Below are 21,536 nucleotides of genomic sequence, written 5' to 3'. Positions count from 1 at the left end.
GCCAACCTATCATCATTTTCTGCTACAGTTGACCCTTCAACAAGGGTTTGAACTGTGGATTCACTTCTATGTGGATTTTTTTATAGTACGGAACTATAAATGCATTTTCTCCTCTTTATGATTTTCTTAATAACATTTTCCCATGCTTTCTGAATGTTACTTTATCATGACATTCAAAATGTTTACTAATCAACTGTTTATGTTATTGGTATGACTTCCAGTCAACAGCAGGCTATTAGTAAAGTTTTGGAGGAGTTAAACATTTATGTCAAAATTTTTTTAAAAAGATTTTATTTATTTATTCATGAGAGACACACAGAGAGAGAGGCAGAGACACAGGCATAAGGAGAAGCAGGCTCCATGCAGGGAGCCTGATGCGGGACATGATCCCGGGTCTCTAGGATCACACCCTGGGCTGAAGACAGTGCTAAACTGCTGAGCCACCAGGGCTGCCCTTATGTCAATTTTTGACTGTGCAAGAGATTGGTACCCCACACCCACACATTGATCAAGAGTCAACTGTGTGTGCAATAGACAGATTTCCTTTTGGAGACTTAACTTGCCTGGTTTCCAGTCATACACACAGATGGAGAAAGAATATAGTTTTTATTGGAGAAAGAATATAGTTTTTATAGGAGGGAGATGTGCTACAATTCAGCCTATTGCTACTTCAGATCACAAACAAACCCCAAAGATAAATACAGTATACTTTGATTCTGTGTCATTGATATTTTACTGTTTGAGGAATTCTGGCCTTCAGAGGAAGTCATTCAAGTTCAGTCAATTGATATAAAATTTCTCCTCCTCTTTCTCTCCAGTTATGATATCACTAAAAGTAATAAGTGCTTCCAAACATTCTGGTGGCTGTCAATTATTCAGCAAACATAGTCTTACATTTACTTCCAATTACTGCCTTAGTTTTTAGGCCACAGAATTAAGACTCTTTACTCCTGAGGAATTCACCACCCAGGGAATGTACAGACAACAAGGAGCTTAAAATTTAGTACTGTCAATAGAGGAATAGATACTGAAGGAACACACAGGAAGCACACATACTTGATCTTGAAGTAGACAAAAAAACTTGCTCAAATGGAGTCTATTGAAGAATATGTTCACTATAGCTTGTAGTATTTAGGAGATTGTCAAATACTGCTATATATGCTAAAGAATACATCATACATTTGATAACAAGAAAGTTCCAAGTGTGCTGTGATATTTGAAATTTTATTTGTAAGGAAAAATCCTCTATCAGTCTTGATGGCTTGAATAAGACAGAGAGGGAAGAGTCTAGGATGACAGTGTTTTGAGTGGGTTTTGATAAAACTGTCTGTGGGGCTTGTGGAGGTAATGAGAGCAACAAGGATGATAAATTCAGTCTCAAATGAGGCATGTATAGATAATCAGGTGGGGATGTCCATGAAAACTTTGAAAATACATATCTCAACTCACAGTTGAAGATACAGATTCTAATATAATTAATACAGAAGTAGTATCTGTAAGATCACTTACAGATGTGTTCACCAAAGGAGAAGAAAAGAAAAATGAGAATGGTCTAGGAATCTCTAAGAGCTAAAGAAAATAACTGGAGGATATGTCATAATAGCCAACAAAGATTAAACAAATCGATAAGGCTGGAGAAGGGAACAATTTAAACAGTTCTGAACATCATGTAATGAATTTTCAACTAGGAGTCATTCATGACCTTCAAGGGGCAGTTTCAGTGAAGTGGTGAATAAGAGTAACGAGTTAGATTGCTCTTGTTTGAAGAGCTGGCATGAAACAAGAGAGTAGAAACAATAAGTGCATACTTTGAGGGAGATTGGCTCTGAAGAGTGGGAGAAGTAGGTAAGTAGAAGGAAGGACAATTTAGACTAAACAGAAGCCTCAAAGAATCTGTGGGCAGTGTTTTTGGTGAATAGGAAACATGACTATCCTGACTTCTGCCGATCTCCCTAGAGCTGTGTAGGAATTTGCCAGGTCTGCCGTAACAAATTACTGCAAACAGAGTGGCTTAATAACAGAAATTCCATATTTCGCTGTTCTGAAAGCCATAAGTCTGAGATCATGGTATTGTCGGGATTGGTTCCTTCTGAAGATTGTGCAGAAAAGCCTTTTCCTTTTAAGATTTTATTTTATTTGAGAGAGAGAGCATGAGAAGGAGAGATATGAGGAAAAGTCTGTTCCATGCCTTTCTCCTTTCTTTTGGCTGTTTGCTGGCAATTTGCATTTGTTGTATAGAAGGATCACTCAGACTTCTGCCTTTATCTCCACATGGCATTCTCCCTGTATGTGCTTCTGGGTCACAATTTCCCCTTTTTATAAGAACATCTGTCATATTAGATTAGGGGCCCACTGCACTTTAGTTTACCTCATTTTAACTAATTGTATCTGCCATGACATTATTTCCAAATAAAGTCATATTCTGAGGTATTCTGGGTTAGGATTTCATCATATAAATTTTTGGGGAAAATAATTCAACCAACAGGTGGAATGGTTATACCATGGTTAATCCTTAGGATTAATAGTGAAGTCTGAAGTTTAAGAAAAATAAATGGTAAATCCATTAAAAATTTATCTTGATTCTGTATTTCCTTAAATAATGGGACCTTCTTGCTCTACTTCTTACTACTCTCTATAGAAGTAAGGTGAGTTATTTGAATAATCCCACAAATGTCTTTTAATATGGAGTGTTTAGTTATCTTTCTTCTTTCTCTTTCATCTGGACATTAGTTACTCTAGGAAATTATTAGATCCACTTTGACTCCTGCTCCAAGCAGCATCTCCTAACGTAGGTTTATCAGTAAATCAACTACTGATTGCAGTTTCATTTCTCATCTTGGTCTAAGGGAGAAGAAATGGGTAGGAAATATCAGAAAGGGATACAGAACATAAAGACTCCTAACTCTGGGAAATGAACTAGGGGTGGTGGAAGGGGAAGGGGGGGAATGGGTGACTTGCACTGAGGGGGGCACTTGACGGGATGAGCACTGGGTGTTATTCTGTATGTTGGCAAATTGAACACCAATAAAAAATAAATTTATTATTAAAAAAATAATAAATAAATAAATAAATAAATAAATAAATAAATAATAAATAAATAAAATTTCTAAAGTATACAGAATAGAGCAGAGCACAGGTACAATGTAGTTTTCTTAATGCTATAATCCTTGTCTCTCTTCCCTTTCCTTCTCCTTAGCATTGTATTAACCACTCTTGTTAAGCAGTTTTTTAAGCTGCACATTAAGATGCTTATGGTGGATATCTTCTTATTAAAAATAGTTTACTATTCATGACAGATTCCTTACATCTTTACATTGTGGTATCAATCTCTGTGTATTTGAATGCAAGGTGACTATGTTCCCTCATTTATTCATCTATTCATTTCAGCAGCCCCTTCCTTTATTGGGCCCCTTTATTATAGACATTTGCTATTCTTTTGGCTGTCTACTTCTGAGGAAGTCTTTAACTTACGTGCTTAAGAGGAAAGCCATGCATTTGCTCGGGAGCTGAGGCATATGCACATGACCTAAGGGTGGCTGATTCAATGTGTCTCCTGAGATTTTGAACCAGGAGAAATGGATTCAAATGAATAGAGAGAAATTCTTTTGGAAATACCTGAAGAGGCAGCAATGTCCATTTCCATGTGTGGTGGGGACAGCAGTTACAGGGGAAGAATCCTGGGGCTGGTGCCAACCGTGCCAGTGACACCATCTTCAGGTGCCAGAGTGCACAATGATGGGAGCAGGAAAAGGTGCCAACCCAGGACTGATACATTTTGACATGTTGGCTCTGGTTCTGGCTGCATTGCTTTCCTTTCTTGGTGCCCTAACTTTCTATCTCTCCCAGAAATTATCTTAACGACTTAAAATGTAATAAATAACTTTCATTCTTGTTTGTCAGCTAGGGTTTGTGTTTATTGCTTATAATTCAGTACTGTGACTAATATGTGATTCTATATGACAATATGGATCACAGGTGACAAAACATTGTGTTAGCTGCTAAAGGAATAAAAAAGATTAAGAGTCATGATCATAAAGAATTAAGAACATTTAAAGATCCCTACTGGGCTCCTGGTTGACTGAGTCAGTTAAGCATCTGCCTTCAGCTCAGTTCATGATTACCCAGTCCTGGATCACCCTGTAGCAGGGACTCCCTCTGCTCCTCCACCCCCATGCGCTCTCTCTCTCTCTCAAATAAATAAATAAATAAAAGAAATCTTTAACAAAAATCTATTTTTAAAAAAAGATCCCCTCAAAGCCTCAAAGTGAGTTTGTCAGTCAGAGTTTTGTTATTCTCAGTATGCATAAAGAAACTCTATAATCTGTTAAGTACATGTTTGTAAGGTCTGGAGAGATAAAATATTTCTGCTTAACTAGATCAAGAGATTTTAACAGTATCTTGGGGATAACAGTATTCTGAAGGGCCAGAGAGAAATCGCAACGTATCATTAAACAAACTGCAGGATCATGTGTTCTTAGAGTGGAAGTGAACCCCTCAAGGCCATCTAGTCCAAACTCCTACTCGATCCTGGAACTTAAGAAAACAGTTTATGCTCACATTGTTGTAAACGGATAATTACAGAGTTGAGATCCTGTCACTGTTTTGTTTTTCTTATTACTATTGTTGTTTTTAAATTAGGACCAGCTTTCCTTGATATATTATAATTATAGAAACATTCCAAGCTAGTCTGTGAGCTGAGGCTGGCAGTGGGGCAGAGCTTCACTGGACAGACTCTGCCTATGGAACAGAGTGACTTCGATAGCTTAGCTGCTCTTTTATGCTTCACTGCTGCCTTTCACATATCTGTGGCTTTGATCACTATAAGTTTAATATAGATTTATTGAAACCATAATAAAAGGGAGTTCAACTTAACCACTTCCTTTCATCTCGCAGTTGACACAATAAACTGGATCAAGATCTTCTTGAATAATCACAGCATTTATATTAGTCAAAGGTTGGATGATGAAAACAGATTCAAGTATATCGACAGGTGAGAATCTCTTAATCTTCAAATTTTCTACCTTTGGGCTATTCCAGCAAAAATGTATCTGGTTACGATCCATAAGCTGGTTTTCTAACAGTTATGGGAAAATTCCAACTATATCAAGTATTATACACATGCTTTCAGAGCAAAGAGTGAATTCATCAGTGGTTATATTTTGTTTCATTTGCAAGAAGAAACTTGTTGAACAAGAAAGTTATCCTCAGGTGATAACTACACACCTGGGTAGTTCTTATCTCCCTTGGAATGCTCAGTGCTTTAGCTCTTCTAGACCATTAGTTTCAGAATAGTCTTTCACGATTTAATGAACACTGTAGGAATAACTTCAGTGGCTGTGTTTTTAAACTAATAAAGCTACAATTGCTTGAGTGGGAGCTTACTATTGTGCCAGATTCTCTTCTAGGCATCATATATATATATGGTATAAATATATATATGTTATATATTATATGTTATATATATATACATTATATATTATATATATAAAATGTAGATTTTTTTTTTCTAGAACTCTCTGGTTGTATTTCTTACTGCATGTCACACAATTTCATGATGTTCCAAACTTGTACTCTTCTCTCTGTTCACGACCTTGGGGACTTCTAGTCCTTCATTAATGAAAATGATTTGTTTCCTTTTCATAGGCTGCCCTTAGATGTCTCCAATTCTGGGAAGACATTATCCAGATACCACTGAAATGATTTGTAACCCAAGCGTTTCCTTAGTTCAACACACTCACTATTATATGTTGGTTTTATATATATATATGTATATATATATATATATATATACATATATATTTATATAAAACCTCCTTTAATGATTGTTAGCTGGTTCAAGTACTTATTTTTCAAATTAATCATGTTCAGTCAAACTCAGACTCTATTTCTTCATCATTTTCACAAGTTTACTCATTCTATCCTGCCCATTGCCTTTATCATTGGGAGTTTAAACATGAATTGTGAGCAGGTATGAAAGCTACTCCCTTGAAATTTCATGGAATAAAATCAACCTGTCACTCATGTATTTGACATCTGAGCATGTAATTTTTAATTTCTAGAGCAATATTACCCCACCATAGATAGAACAATAGTGCTGGGCATCTCAGAATTAATGTGTGTAATGTAAACATGACATACCTGCATTTGATTCCCAGTTGCCTGTGATTACCAACTAAACAAATCACTTTAACTCTCTATTTGGAGAGGTTTCTCTGAAAAATAATAGAAATCAAGCAAATGTCCAATGTCCTTTCTACCTCTAACATCTTTAGTACTATGAGCTCCCAAAGATTTAAACCTCTTTTTTTTTTTTTTTTTTGTATTCCAGTTGCATTTATCTAAGCACTCATTTGGTGTCTTCACTTGAGAAACTTACAGGCATCTCAAGTTGCAACATGATCAAACCAGACAGAGCCTCCTTCATTCAAGATTCAACCCACAATTCTCAAATTAATCCTTGATGGAACCACTTGTCTTATAAAACAAGTAAGAATTAGAAATACCCTGGGACTTCTCCCATATTTAGAGCATCAAGTCCATTACCAAACCCTCTCACATCTACTCCATAATCTCTCTCAAATCTATTCCATTCACTTTTTTCCATTCTCACCTTCTCTTCCTCAATTCAGGGAATATTTCTCTCTCCTCCCATCAGGTTTACCACCATAGCTTCCTAGTCCATCTAGTTTTCCTATGTCCTTCCCACTTGTTTCCACAATGTCACAAAGAGTGACTCTCTCCTCTAGCATTTATACAATCTTTATTAAGCTCTCATCAGTACCTTGGCATACCTGCTATGGTACTCATGTGACTTCACTACAATTTTCAGCAGCCTTCCTAAACCAGTCAGCATGTTTTTTGTTTTTGTTCTATGCCTAGGACTTCTTCTCTATCCCTCACTTCTTCACATGAGTGACTCCTACACATCCTTCAAGATTCTGTTCAGAAATGTCCTTTTCTTCTAGGAAGAGTTAACAGGCTATATAAAGGGCTTTTCCCGTGAATTCTCTTAGAATCCTATACATGTCTCTATGGTTGTCCTTCTCATAGTTAATTTTTTTATGAATGAAACTGTCTTTATTCTTGATTTTTGAAGTTCTTGAGATCAGGGGATGCATCTTTCAGCCCTATCTTCCTGATGCTTATTAGCACATGGTAATTTCTCAATAAAAACACACTGAAAATGTAGTAAATATCTCCAAGATCTTAAAAGAGGTTGTAATGAAAGCAGTATACTGTTGAGTTATTTAGTATCCAAAAATCTTAATACAAAACCCACAGGGGAGTCTACTATGGTGATGGGCTTCAGCCCATCTCCCTCCCTGATTACAACTAACTTTTGAAAATGCAAAAAACAAATATCCAAGAGTTTAACACACACACACACACACACACACACACACACAAAATAGGTGGATTGTGGAGGAGAGTAAAAATTTTTTTTTTCTTTTTCTTAGGTCATGTTTCGTAAGTAGATACCAGTCAGGAAGCCACACCCTATCAGAGGAAAAATGCTGACAAAAATCATGCCATCCCTTGGGCCAAAGGAACGAGAAAAGGGAGCCCCTATAAGCTGGACAATTAGGAGAGTATATAGAGAAAGAGAAACAGAGAAGGAGAAGCCTTAATTTTGTGTATGAAACCTGACAAGTTCCAGAGTAACCTCTGATCTACACATGCATGGGTCAAACTCAACCAGTGTAGCAAAGGCTTAGAGAATTGAACTGAGAATGCAACCAACCCACATTAAGAGCAACACAGAAACTACAGCATAAGACTAGCAGGGGGACTGCCTCCTAAGACAAAACCACAATATTTTGCAGTGGTTTTACAACATAACCCAGAGTATATATAATATATATATTTACACAAGATGAAAATAAAAATTACTCAACATCAAAATAATCAGAAAAATGTGATGTATTCTAAAAAAAAAAGCAATAAAAAGATGTCAGCTGCAAGATATTTCAGATGTTGAAATTATCAGATAAAGACTTTAAAGCAGATCCTAAAATTATGCACCATGAGGTAAATGAAAAGTCATTTGAAGTAAATGAAAAATAGAAAATATTAGACTACAAAAGGTTATTTGTTTTCTCTTAAGTCCCATAAGTTTCCAAATTTATTAGTGTATATTTATTCACTATGTTCTTTTATTAAGCTATTAATCTTCTGTTGTGTTTGCAATTATTTCTCTTTTACATTCAGAATTGTATTTGCATGTTCTCATTTATTTTATCCCCCTTTGCAGAGAACTGGCTAAATTATTGTTCTTTCTTAAAACACAGTTGTTGCTGTTTTTTAATTTTGTTAATCTTCCTTATTGATTTTTCTTCTGGTTGTTATTGTTTGTATTACTGACCTCTATTTTTACAGCTATTACTTACTTTCCTTTTGTCTCCTTTGGGTTTGCTTATTTGATCTTTCACCTACTTTTAAATTTGGGTATTTTGATAATTTTTTAAAGAATCTCTCTTGTTTTTGTTTAAATATACACAAACTTACTTATTTTCCTTTTAGTTCTACTTTATCAGCCACTCCCTGTACTTTTGAAATGTAGTGTTTCCATTTTCATTTGGTTCTAAGTATTTTTAACTAATCTTTATGATTTTATTTATAAAATAATACATATTTAATAAAAGTATATGCATAAACACAAATATATTTATACTTTACATAATTTTATATGATTTACATATACACTCATATTAAATTAATAATTTAAGTTTTTTTTTCATTCTCATCAGCAAACATAATTTCTAAGTTGTTGGTTATATCAAATTTGTTGAGACTTCCTTTTGAATATTACATGCACAACTTTGTTTTCCAAATATGCTTAAAATGAATATGTATTTTTTGAGATGTAAAGTATATCCATATACACATGCATATTATTTCAAGGTTAATACTGGTGTTCTTCTAATTTTCCATAACTTCAGTTATTTTCTCTGCTAGTTTAATATATTTCTCAAATAAATATAAGAATATCTTGGGGCACCTGGGAGAATCAGTGTGTTGAGTGTCTGCCTTCAACTCAGGTCATGATCCCAGGGTCCTGGGATCAAACTCTGCATGGGACTCTTTGCTCAGTAGGGAGCCTGTTTTTCCCTCTCCCTCTGCCACTACCCCTGCTTGTGCTTGCTCTCCCTCTCTCTCTCTCTCTCTCAGTCTGTCAAATAAATAAAGAAAAGAAAAGAAAGGAAAAGAAAAGAAAAGAAAAGAAAAGAAAAGAAAAAAGAATATCTTGAAGCACTTTGAGATATTTTTCCTATAATTCTTTCAGTTGTTTATATATTTTGACATTCCTTTGTCAAATTTGTTTATTATATCTACTATGTTTCTTTATCTGTTTGATGCCATCTCTTTTTCTTTGTTTTACACATTTAATTCCCTTCTATCTGAAGCTTTCTTTTCTTATATTTTTCTCTTTCTTTCTTCTTTCTTTCTTTCTTTCTTTCTTTCTTTCTTTCTTTCTTTCTTCTTCTTTCTTTTTTTTAAGATTTTATTTATTTATTCATGAGAGACACAGTGAGAGAGAGGCAGAGACACAGGCAGAAGGAGAAGCAGGCTCCATGGAGGGAGCCTGACATGGGACTTGATTCCGGATCTCCAGGATCACACCCTGAGCTGAAGGTGACACTAAACCACTGAGCTACCCGGACTGCCCTATCTCTTATTTTTAACACTTAAATAGTCTTTTCATTTATCTCTTCCAAGACAAAATATTGATGGTTTGCCTTTTATAATGTGATCTAAGAGTCTCTGTTTTTAATTTATGAGTTAAACTCAACTATATTGAAAATACTGTTAAATTAGGACTTCAGTTTTGCAACTTCTATGTTGTATTTATCAAAATTTTTTCTTTTCTTTTTTTCATGGCTTCCTGGCTTTTTCTTGGCTTCCATTAGATGGATCAACATTTTATGTTATTTTAAAAGTTACACATTTTACATTTATAAATATACATTTTCATCATTTTTCTGTTTCAGTTTGTTAAGCTCTTCAATATCAGTGTCTTTTCCCTGAATATAGTGCACTCATCTCCTTACAACTTACTTTTTTCTTTTCTCAGTTATGTTGATATTAATTGCAATTTAGTTCTGATTATGACAGATGTATGTTTTGTTTGTAGCTTTTCACTTTACTTTTCTAAATGACAAATAAACTGCATTAAACTATTAATTTACCAATACTTAAAATATATCTCATAAATCCTCCTTGCTAGATTTTTTTTCTTGCTAAAGTAGTTCCTGAAAGAATAAATTTGAAGATGGGCTTTTCATGGAATGCAAGTACCTGGGACTGCTTTTTCCAATATGGTTATTAATATCCACATATGATTACTGAGCAAAAAGTTCTATAGAGATCATCCCTTTTCACCCTTCCTTTTAAATGATAATTTGGCTAAGTATAAAATGCTAGCTTTGTACTTTGCCATTAATACTTCTAAAACTTTCATCTGGTGTTGAGGTTCAGGGTCAATTTCATTTTAGTTTCTTTACAAAATATGTAATCTTTCTTAGGAAGCTTTGGAATTTTCTTTTTATATTTAATTATTATTATTTTTTTTTTAAATTTTAAGTTAGTCTTGAGATTATGTTGTTGTTGGGCTATGTTCTCAGTCATTATCTTTTCAATCTTTTCTCCCCTGTCTAGTTTTTTGTGCCCTGAACTTCAAGTATGAGGATGATGATATGCCTATTATTAGACTCTACATATCTTATTTTTATTTTGCATTGTCAAGTAATTTTATTCATTTTATTTTCTTTTGAGGAGTGTCTTAAGATGATTTTGTGCTGTATACATTCTGCCCTTTCTGTAAGCTACCAATTTTTAAAAATTTAAATATTATTTATTTCATAAATGTTTCTATTTGTTTCTGCTTATTATTACCATTATTTGTCTTTAATGCTTTTGGGATATTTTAGACTAATTTATTATTTTAATTTCACTATTGCGTTAATTCTGTTTTTTGTCTTAGAACGTATTCAATTTGTAGTCTTATTTTTATATGCATGTTTGTTCCTTAGATTTCTTATTATTTCTCCCCATGAGCTCTCTTTCAGCTACCTAGGCTAAAAGTCTTAGTTTCTGTCTTTGGAATTTGAGGAAGGAGACTAAAAAATACTCTCCAGAGCAAAGAAACCTCTACTGCCAGTTGAACATACTGCCTAGCTTTACAGTGACCTTGACATTCAGGACATTCTCCAGGCTCCATGCTCAGGTATTGTTCTTTTCCAGAAGTTTCTAATTCCCAGATTATGATCTTCTGATCCAATTTATGAGATGATGGGGTGAGAAGAGTTTTTGTCTTGTCTTTCTAGGAATATTTTATTAGTTCTCATTCTAGACAACTTAGTCTGTAATCTCAGCCAGATCTGGGTTGACTGTTGCTATTCTGACTCTGTTGGCCATGTTGTGGGCAATAACCCGTCCAGGGCATTATGGAAGTGAGAAAAGAATGTGGAAAGTTTTCCCTTAGCCTAAACTCTGCACAAAGAACTAGACTCTGCTCAATTCTTAACTGTCCACTTGCCCTCTTCCCTTCCACTCAATATTCACCTCATATCACAACTTCTGTTTCCTTCGAAGTCTCTCCTTTTTATATTAGTTTCACAGATTTGTAAGATTATCTGATTTTCATAATCGAGAGAGAAGTAATCCACACATTTAGTCTCTTTAAGAATCATCAGCAAGTCACAAAAACAGATCTTATATAAAACATGGTTATATATTTTGAAAACAACGTTTTCACAAAGGCCAAATGTTGCTTGATAAGAAGTTTTAGCAATAGATTTATTAACCATTATAATTGAGAAGAATGAGATTTTTCAATATATACAATGAATTTAATAGCCATACAAATAAAATACTTAAGGCCTGGATTTATATGATTATTTAATTAATTTCTCCTTGTCTTATGTTTGCCTCCAAGGTAAATAGTATAATTTATGTAAAATCATGACTTTTGGTACAAAGTAAACAGATTTTTCAGTAAACTTTTCAACTCAGTGGCTCAATGACAATAGTGACAGCTTTTGCAATTAGTTTAGGCTCTTTGTTTCTTGAGGCAACTGTAAAACCTACAGCCATGTATTCACTTTCCAATGAAATTGGTACACATCATAAAAATTGTATTTGAGTTAATTGGTACATTGGCTGACAGATTCAGCAAAGAGGCCAAGCCCTAAGCCATCCAGTTATTGCTTAAACTGCTCTGTTGTAACTATGTTGGCTAGGATCATTGAGAAGGCTGTGCTTCCCTAAGGCTTATATAAAGCACAAATTGAGGTCTCTGGTATCTAGGGATGTCAATCTGACATTTTTCATGAGCATCAACACTCCTAAATTACAAAAAAATAAAGAGACATGCTCTACATGAAGATATTTTATAAATACCAAGTGATAATGTTATCTTGCTCAGAAATACATACCTAGGAAACTTTCAGGTAACTAGATGAATAAAAAGTCATGAATGATATAAAATCTTTATTTTTAAATATTTTATTTTTTTAAGGTTTTTTATTCATGAGAGACACAAAGAGATAGAGAGGTAGAGACACAGGCAGAGGGAGAAGAAGGCTCCATGCAGGGAGCCTAATGTGGGACTTGATCCCAGGACTCCAGGATCACACCCTGAGCCGAGGGCAGATGATTAACCACTGACCCACCCAGGCACCCTTAAAATCTATCTATTTTTAAGTTTAAAAATTCCTTTATAAAATTTATTATAAGCTAATACTTTTATGTCTAAGAAATTAAGCTATTCTTTTTCATTTGACTATAAAAAGCTTCCCATCCACTCAGTGAGAATAAACTTTGAACTCATTTTTAAAAGTTGCCTATTTTGAGTAGTCTTGTAAAACAAGGATTCCTGGTATATATATTTAGAATGCACTTTTCAAAGGACAGTAAATGCCTTACAATAATTATTCTTAAACCTGGATGCTCACCCTTTAGGGGAGCATGAATATAGCCAGTGAACTGTGACTCCTTCACTCATTTTGGTCATCTACAGAAAATGAAAGAGAATATTTCTCAAAGTGTACTCAGGACATTAAACACTAAAAAAAATTAAAATCTAGAATAAAATAGATTATTCTAAGTAAACCTGCTCTCTCAAATTTTTGAAATAACAGATAGTTCCAAGAAATAAATTTTTCAATTTCAGGGCATTGACTACTGGGAACATATAACCATTTAAAATATTACTGTATTAACTATACATACAAGAAGAATGGTAAGTCATTGAGTATAGCCTTAAGTTACATCTGGGTCTTATGAAATAAAATTACTCTCTTCTTGACATATTAGATTGATTCAAACATATTTATAGCTTGGTGAGGACACTGGAATTTTCAACTTTTCCTTAAAGATTTTGGTCTGTCACATTTAACAAATGGAGGTAGATTTACAGTGAAACTGAAAAAGCTTAAGCTGCAACACCCTTCACCTTTCAAAGCCTTTAGAAGGAGCCTTAGAAATGTGTTCATATGGTCATATGTATGTTAAGTTTTTTAAAAAATAAGGTACTTTTATTGCATTCACTCAGGGCTAGTGTGTATTTCCACGTTGACTTCTCTGTCATGCTTCCCTTCATGTTAAGTGACACTGGAGTGTCTCAAACATTTGTGAAATCTGGTGAAGGAGAAGTTGAGTTAGAAGCACATTTAAATTCACTGTTATATACTTTCTGATATAAATAAATACCTATACTTATTCCTAATTTTATTTTTATAATGTAATTTTTTATTAAAGAAGACTTACAAAATTGTCAGTATTTTGGATCTTCAAATCCTGGATACCCCAAATCTGTTCCTGATAGAAGCTCTACTAGTAACCTTAAGGACAACATATCCCTGTAGGCTCTTTGCAGTTTTCATTATGACCTGGTTTTATTTCCAGTCTCAATGAAGTTTATTAATCTTCTGCCACTAGTGAATTGTATTTCACCTGGGCTACACAAGTCTCCCTACACTGAATATTGACCCATTCAAATAAATTCTCTGCATTGACATATGAGGTACATTTTCTAAAAAAAATACTGTCATGTCAGTTACAAATCTCTATTTTTCATACTTCTAGCATAAAGTCCAAAAACCTTAATATAACTTGCAAGGTGATGGATATTTTATCTCTCCTTCCACCATCCCAAACACAATATGCTATGTCCCTGTCCAGAGAAGGGCAATCCTCCTTTAGTGATCATTTCCTGCAGAAATGAGCTCTCAGGTCTGTGCACAATCTCCAAACTATATTGCCTTTCTAATCCACTTATAGTGGGGTTAAATATTGGGAATATTCATCTGATACCATGGGAATTTTCACTTGCAGCAACCTGGATTGGGGAGAGAGGATCTCTTGTCAGATTCTGGCGGGTCTCCGAAGTGAGCAGTGATATACATGTGAGATTAGGAAAGCAACGTTTCCACTCTATGTAAAACAAAAAAAAAAGAGCAAAATAAAAACACAGGGATGATTGAAACAGAGATGCTGAATGAAGCAGATATAAAACACCACGTAGCCCCAAAGAAACAGAGACAATCTGCTCAAAATGGCTTGTCTATGACAAATTCCAGTTGCTCATGAAACCCCCTAGATACTTATCAGATGTTCTTCTTTTTTCTTGGTTAGACCTAAGTGGTTTTATTTTGCTCATAGGAAAATAATCCTATCAAAATTAAAATGGATGAAGTTCTGTGTTCTCTTGCCTCCAGACTTCTGCACATCCCATTACTTATAACTTCTATGATCCTTTCCCTCCTCTTCAGTCATTATTTCCACATTTTACCAAAATCTTCCAAATCATATAACTGTACTCATCTTTGTGAATACTTACCCTAGGAAACCTTTCTTAAACGCTCTAGACTGAATTAAATACCACCGCCTCCACCTCCCTATTTTTCCTTGTTTATCATTTCAAATAGTAAGAAATTTAAGGATATAAACTTATTTTGTACATAATCCTATCTGTGCACCCACATAGTGGGTCACAGTCCACAGAGGATGGACCATAATTAATATTTGTTAAGAAAGGAGAAGAGAAGAATTTAACTAACAGAGGAGAGAAAGAATGAAGACAAAAAACTAAGAAGATAAAATTAAATGAAGTGGTTCATTAACTTGTGATGATTATATCAATAAATGGAAAAAATTGAGGCTTGAATTCAACGATCTAACCTTCCAAATAAGTTCTTTCTTACACACTAATTAACCCACTCTACTCTACATCATAAGAAAAGCACACAGAAGGTAATATATAAACGGTAGTTAATCCTTCCTTGCAGGAAGTCTGCTTCTCCCTTTGCCTATGTTTCCGCCTCGGTGTGTGTGTGTGTGTGTCTCTCATGAATAAATAAATAAAATCTTAAGAAAAGAGAAAGAAACAAACTCTGAGATGGAGATTTAAGTGCAAGAGGTTCATTACGGAGAGCCCTAAGAAAAATTCCGTATATGGGCATGAGGGACCAAGATTCAGTAGAGGGAGAAGTACAATGGTGACTTGTTTTAACAGAAGCATCAGTTAATCTCACAGACAGCTTTAAACCCAGGATGGTCATGTAAATCAATATTAAGTACCAAAGGAGATGTGTGGGATCTTGATTGAGAGGATAACAAAGACCAGACTTTTGTATTTTCTGCATCATTGTATGCAAGTTGCCTCAATGAATGCACTTAGCTGAGGCTGAGGCAACAGCCTTCCACAGAGGGCAATTCCTAAAGACGACATAGTCAACACTTCTATCAGTTTGGAAGATGAGTTCTCAGTCCAAAAGGCAAACCAAGTAGCATCCGTGATATGAGGTCATTTGGTGGTCAAGTTATGTGATTACAACAGACTGAAGAGTCAATCTAAAGAATAATGTGTTTGTGCTTTCACCTTTAGGAAAGAACAGACTATAAAGAAACACATTTTCTGATACAAAGGCAAATGAAGAATTGGCAATTAGGTAAAATCTTTATCATTTTCCCTCTGCTAGAGGTATCTAAATATTTTGAAGTTCAATTATCCGGGTAATTGCATTAACTTTTTATCTCAGGATATGGACTCATTAAAGTACCATCAAATGCTATTTTAAAATATGCAGATATCTGTATGTGTATTTTTGGAATACTGTAAAATATTTCCCACATGTTAAAGTTTCAGAGAGAAGGCAACTTTAGCTTATTATAGCCACCCTCCCCCTCCCACTTTTTCTTCTGTTTTTGTTATCTTACCTCTTAATTAATAAACTCCAATCTTACTGAAGGAATCAATACAATAATCTGTTACCCTAATTTTAAATATGGATTTTTGATTTATTTAAATTCAATAAATTTACCAATAACTTGATTTTTAACCTAGTAGTAAGAATTATGTAACAACAAAAACTAAGTCACTGCAAATGAGAGGCTATTTTTCTGCAAAAGGTCTTCTTTTTTTTTTTAATTTTTTTAAAATTTATTTATGATAGTCACAGAGAGAGAGAGAGAGAGGCAGAGACACAGGCAGAGGGAGAATCAGGCCCCATGCACCGGGAGCCTGACGTGGGATTCGATCCCGGGTGTCCAGGATCGCGCCCCGGGCCAAAGGCAGGCGCCAAACCGCTCTGCAAAAGGTCTTCTGACTTAGTTTTCTCTACCTACAGAAATCAGGAGGCATTAGTGGTAATCTAATAAAGTAAATCTCAGTATGAAAATAATATGTCAAATCACTTTCTTCTCAAATTGCTTTGAATAATTACATTTGTCTGTAAACCTGCAAAATATATATCTTAAGTTAAATTATAAAAAGAGAAGATGAAGGTCATGAATTATAAACATCTTATATATACACAGTAATGAGTGAAGACTACTTTTGGTAATTCAAAATTGTGATAACTGCATCATTCTTCCTAATTGCATGGTTTATGTCTTGCCCATAAAAGCATAAAAGTTACTAATTTTCCATTATACACAAATATGTAAAGCATACTGCACAGATGGATTTTACATTCCTGTTTGCCAGCAGATCATCATTAAGCATCAAACACAAAGGAAATTGCACAGTTAAACGTGAATCCATTCTTCATTTTTGCTTCTTGGCAAAAATTAAGAACCAATATTTTATTTTTGGAGAAAGACATCTTAATTAACATTTGTTTGTCCTAAAATTTTTGTGAGGTTCTATAATATAATACATATTAAGGTCAAGCTCATGTTTAGAAATATGTACTTTGGGAAAAATATGGAACTTCTGTCATCTTTATATTTGCAGAACCTAGTGGGGTGCCTGGCTTTCAGTAGATGTTTATTGAAGGTGAAAGAAATTAGCTAAGTGATAACAGAGGCCAACTAATTGAGTGTCTGTATACCAAGTTAATTATAGTGTTTATAGCTATGAACACTATAATGTTATACTCACCCTTGAAAAACCATGAGTGGAAGCAACTTATTTTATTAAATATATATATATTATTAAATATATATATAATACTTGTTTATATAATTTCTCATAAAGTATGGACATTTAATTGCATAAATAGCATTAAATGTGGGGGACATGTATATTATTAAAATGTCCTAGAGGAAATAAATTACCTTACAAACTTAAATTTCTAGCTGTACTACTTGGCATATGTTTCTGGCATCTTTAAACATACTGATAACTAGCATGGCTGCTTGAATCTTGGAACAAAGCTCTAAAAATAGTTGACATTTTGCTGTTTCTATGGTAACAAAGAAAATGGCTTCATACTCTAGCACTGCTCCCACAGAGCTTAATGTTCTCTCTAGATTGCCTATAGACTATACTGCTATGTTTTTGTACTAAAAACCACTATTACTCTTTTCTTCCTGTCTTTGATGTGTCTGATAACAATCTGATCACTAGTGTAACAATCGGAGTGTTGACCTGCTATGGTTAAAACAAACATTCCAGTTATTTTTCAAGAAACTGAATTTTATCTCGAAAAGTGCTAACATCAGGCCAGGCTTTTTTACCTGACGTGGTTTGAACTATACTGAAAGGCTCCAGATAACTGCTCCATCTGACTCAATGTCTGATATTTATCAGCAGGAAATAATTATTTTAGGTGAAATAATTTCCTACCTCTTTTAATGAACTGACCACCACTGATTATTGGGGACTTCTAATAAATCCCATAATTTTCGGTGTATCTCTTTTTCATAGCAATTGCAGTATACCTGTTCCCCCAATTGTCACAGATCCAGCGGAGTTGGAGACAAGGATGGGAAGAAAGATTCGAAGTCTCACTGAATTTTAATCTGGGGGACATTGGGGACTAAGGCTCGGACTGGGACTCAAGCCAGACTTGGACCCCAAGGCTTTCTGTCTTCCAGTTTTTATTAAGAGAGCTAGCAGATTGGCTATGGGAACTTTGGGAAGCAGAGAAAAACATGTTTAGTTCAAAAGGTAAAATAATAGGTTATAGACTCAAAGAGTTGGAGGAGCAGAGGAGCTCTATCTGGAGAACAATGTGGTCAAGAGTCAGTGTGCCAAAAAAAAAAAAAAAGAGTCAGTGTGCCAACTCAGGACCTCACATATATCCCCAAAGTGCCAAAGACTACAAGATTCAGTTCTCAGGCTCTGCAGCTGATTCCCCACACCCAATGAACTATAAATTTAATCAAAATGAGTGGTTTGTTTGTTTCCAAAGGGATCCTCAGTGCTGTAGGTAGTAAGTTCCTAATGTTTTATTGAAGGTGTGTGGTTGGATGAATAAATATGCTTTATCTGAGAGTGGAAAAATTACTTTTCAACATGTCATTTATACTTTTTAATTTCTAAAATAAATCTCTCCATCCCTGACAATTCAATGGGAGTAGTATACCAGTTGGTGATGATGGTAGTTATAATAATAACTCCTTAAATGTGCTCAAGTCCCTAGCCCAGAAACCTATGAATATATTCAGTTACATGGCAATAGGGATTTAGGTTACAGATAGAAGTAAGATTGCTATTCAGCTGACCTTAAATTAGGCTGATTGTCTTGGATTATTATTGTTGGGCTCTGCTGTGGACTGAATGTTTGTATTCATCCCCCCAAATTTATGTTGGATCCTAATGCTCAGTGTGATAGTGTTCAAAGTGGAGCCCTTTGGGAGGTAATTAAATTATCAGGGCTAATTCCTCATGATTGGGATTGGTGCCCTTATATAAGAGGCCCAAGAGAGCTCCCCTACTCCTTCTGCCATTTGAAGTTACAGTGAAAAGATTGTAAATCCACCAGTGCCTTGAAATTGAACTTCTCAGCCTCCAGAACTTAAAAAAAAAAAAAAAAAAAAAAACACTACTGTTTATAAGCTACCCACTCTGTGATATTTTGTTGCTGTAGCCCAAACAGACTAAGGTAGGCTCAATATAATCACAAGGGCCCTTAAAAGTGAAAATAGGAAACACAAACGAGAACCAGAGAGGTGGCAGCATGAGAAGCTCTTGGCTGGACAATGCTGGCTTTGAAGATAAAAAAATATGGCCCCGCACCAAGGGAAACAGGTGTCCTCTGAGCTGGAAAAAACCAGGAAACAAATTCCTATAGTTTCCAGAAGTAATGTAGCCTTGCTGACACCTTGTTTTAAGCCCAGTAAGACCATCCATGTCTTACTTCTGAGCTACAGAGTGAAACATAGATTTGTAATATGTAGGTTATAGATGATAACGAAAGCTATGGACCCAGTAAGATTCCTTCAGGAGGGATAAAGGGTTAAAGATAGGACTTGGGCTACTCCAACATTTGGGGTTTGAACGTAAACAGAAGAACCAGCAAACAAGCATGAGAAGAGAGCCTGTGAAGTAGAGGAAATCAAGTAAGAAGTGATGTAATAGAAGCCAAAAAGTGTGAACATTGGCTTTGACATTAACAAAGATGCACGCTGTTGAGTGCAAACAAAATAAATAAACCAAAATATTGTTTCCATTAATCTGTATATTGATTAATTATGTTTTTACCTTAAGCTTTTCAATACTAAAGTAAATAAGCAATTTATAATATTGAAATATACAAATAAGTTATTTTTATAACTTTATAATAGATTTTGCCATTTGGGTAGTTTGGCCAGCTTTCCAAAATGTGTCACTTTGATCTAACAGATATTTACTCATTTGACCAATTTCACATAATTATTTCATATATTTGAAACCTTAAATTATCATTATCCAAAAGCCTATTTCAGTGGCATAAATCTATTAAAACTATTGAACAAATACTTCATTGTCTTCTTATAAATAGAAATCAATTGCTTTTTCATCTATAATTTATTTCAATTCAATGCACAATTACTGAGAACATACTGTTCTAGCTATTGTTCTTGTTCTTGGAAATTAAGAAGATAATAAGAGCTTACACTTTGTGAGAAGAATAGAAATCAGTATTGAATTTGGTCAGAGTGACCAAAACAATAGCTGCTTAAATAAGATAGACATTTATTTCTCCTACGTGGAAAAAAGAAATATCAAGGTAGTTAGTGTAAGGGTGATAAAGATAACAATTATCCAGGACACAGTTCATGCCAGCTTCCTATATACATGGCATCCATTTCATGACATCATTTAATTATATTCTGAAGATTCTCACTTTAGCAAGTAGAAAAGAAGGTAGAAGACTGGATCTATTCTTCCCTTTAAGGGCACGTGTTGGAAGTTTTTTGTTGTTGTTGTTTTTTAAGATTTTATTTATTAATGAGAGAGAGAGAGAAAAAAAAAGAGAGAGAGAGAGAGAGAGGGAGAGAAGCAGAGACACAGGCAGAGGGAGAACCAGGCTTCATGCAGAGAGCCCGATGTGGGACTCGATCCCGGGACCCCAGGATCATGCCTGGGCTGAAGGTGGCGCTGAACTACTGAGCCACCCAGGCTGCCCTTCTTGGAGGTTTTATTTTTTTTTATTTATTTTTTTTTTTTTCCTTCTTGGAGGTTTTAAATAGCATTTCTTATATCCCTTAGATCAGAATGTAATCACATGGCACAACTACTTATGGTGTAAGTAAAATGTAGTCTTTCTTGTGTGAAGACTTAAAACTATCTAAAGATTGAGATTTCTCTTACAAATTAAAAAAAAAAGGAGAATAAGTATCAGGGGCAATTTTGTAATGTATATAATCACATAAGTAGATTTTCTAACATGTAATAAATGATTTGCCATAAACATTGTACAGTATACTAAAGAACACACAAAAATGAAACCTCGCCCAACCTGAGTAGAGTAAAAAAGATTTAATTTTATATTAATCTGAATCTTGAATTATAGTTATGCAGATAATTAGAAGGGAAAGGTCTTCTAAACAAGAAATTAGAATAGGCAACAGCACCTAAAAGAGAAATATCAGCCACTTTATTAGGGATATATAATTAGGTAAGTTTTTTTCAAGTGGAAAAATAAGTAACTTGGGGTGTGCACACAACTAGAGAACTAGGTAGGTGAATCTCTCAGAGGATGTTGTACATTATGCTAAGGAGCGTCGATTTTGCTTTGTAGATTTCAGAACATTGCTAAAGGATTTCATGCAGAGGACTGACATTGCCCAAATTGCATTTAGCTAGATTATTCTGGTAAGAATGC

The 21,536-nt window shown here is 34.6% G+C and overlaps 1 protein-coding gene and 1 long non-coding RNA gene across 44 annotated transcripts in view; one reads left to right on the top strand and one right to left on the bottom strand.

The window, feature by feature from the left end:
• The window catches only part of LOC144307378 (uncharacterized), a 132,765-nt gene that overhangs the window by 36,283 nt on the left and 74,946 nt on the right, over positions 1-21,536 (bottom strand). For 2 of the 42 annotated variants that reach the window (XM_077887148.1, XM_077887149.1), the window contains one exon: positions 16,441-16,622. The exons of 39 other annotated variants lie outside the window; for them this stretch is intronic. The gene's annotated coding sequence lies outside the window, so the exon portion shown is untranslated. Of the gene's footprint in view, positions 1-16,440; positions 16,623-21,536 lie in introns of those variants that run through there. One more of the 42 variants, XM_077887157.1, reaches the window with a different exon arrangement.
• LOC144307383 (uncharacterized) lies at positions 1,702-19,901 on the top strand. 2 transcript variants are annotated; one of them, XR_013374270.1, is made up of 6 exons: positions 1,702-1,845; positions 4,894-4,990; positions 6,329-6,486; positions 11,067-11,224; positions 15,887-15,950; positions 18,152-19,901. It is a non-coding gene; the product is annotated as an uncharacterized LOC144307383 (long non-coding RNA). The 2 variants fall into 2 exon arrangements; XR_013374269.1 differs by having other exon boundaries at positions 11,056-11,224.

The sequence above is a fragment of the Canis aureus genome, chromosome 38 (assembly GCF_053574225.1).
Source record: "Canis aureus isolate CA01 chromosome 38, VMU_Caureus_v.1.0, whole genome shotgun sequence".
NCBI lineage: Eukaryota > Metazoa > Chordata > Mammalia > Carnivora > Canidae > Canis > Canis aureus.
Note: the sequence above shows the minus strand (reverse complement) of the source record. Positions and strands in the feature narration are given on the sequence as shown.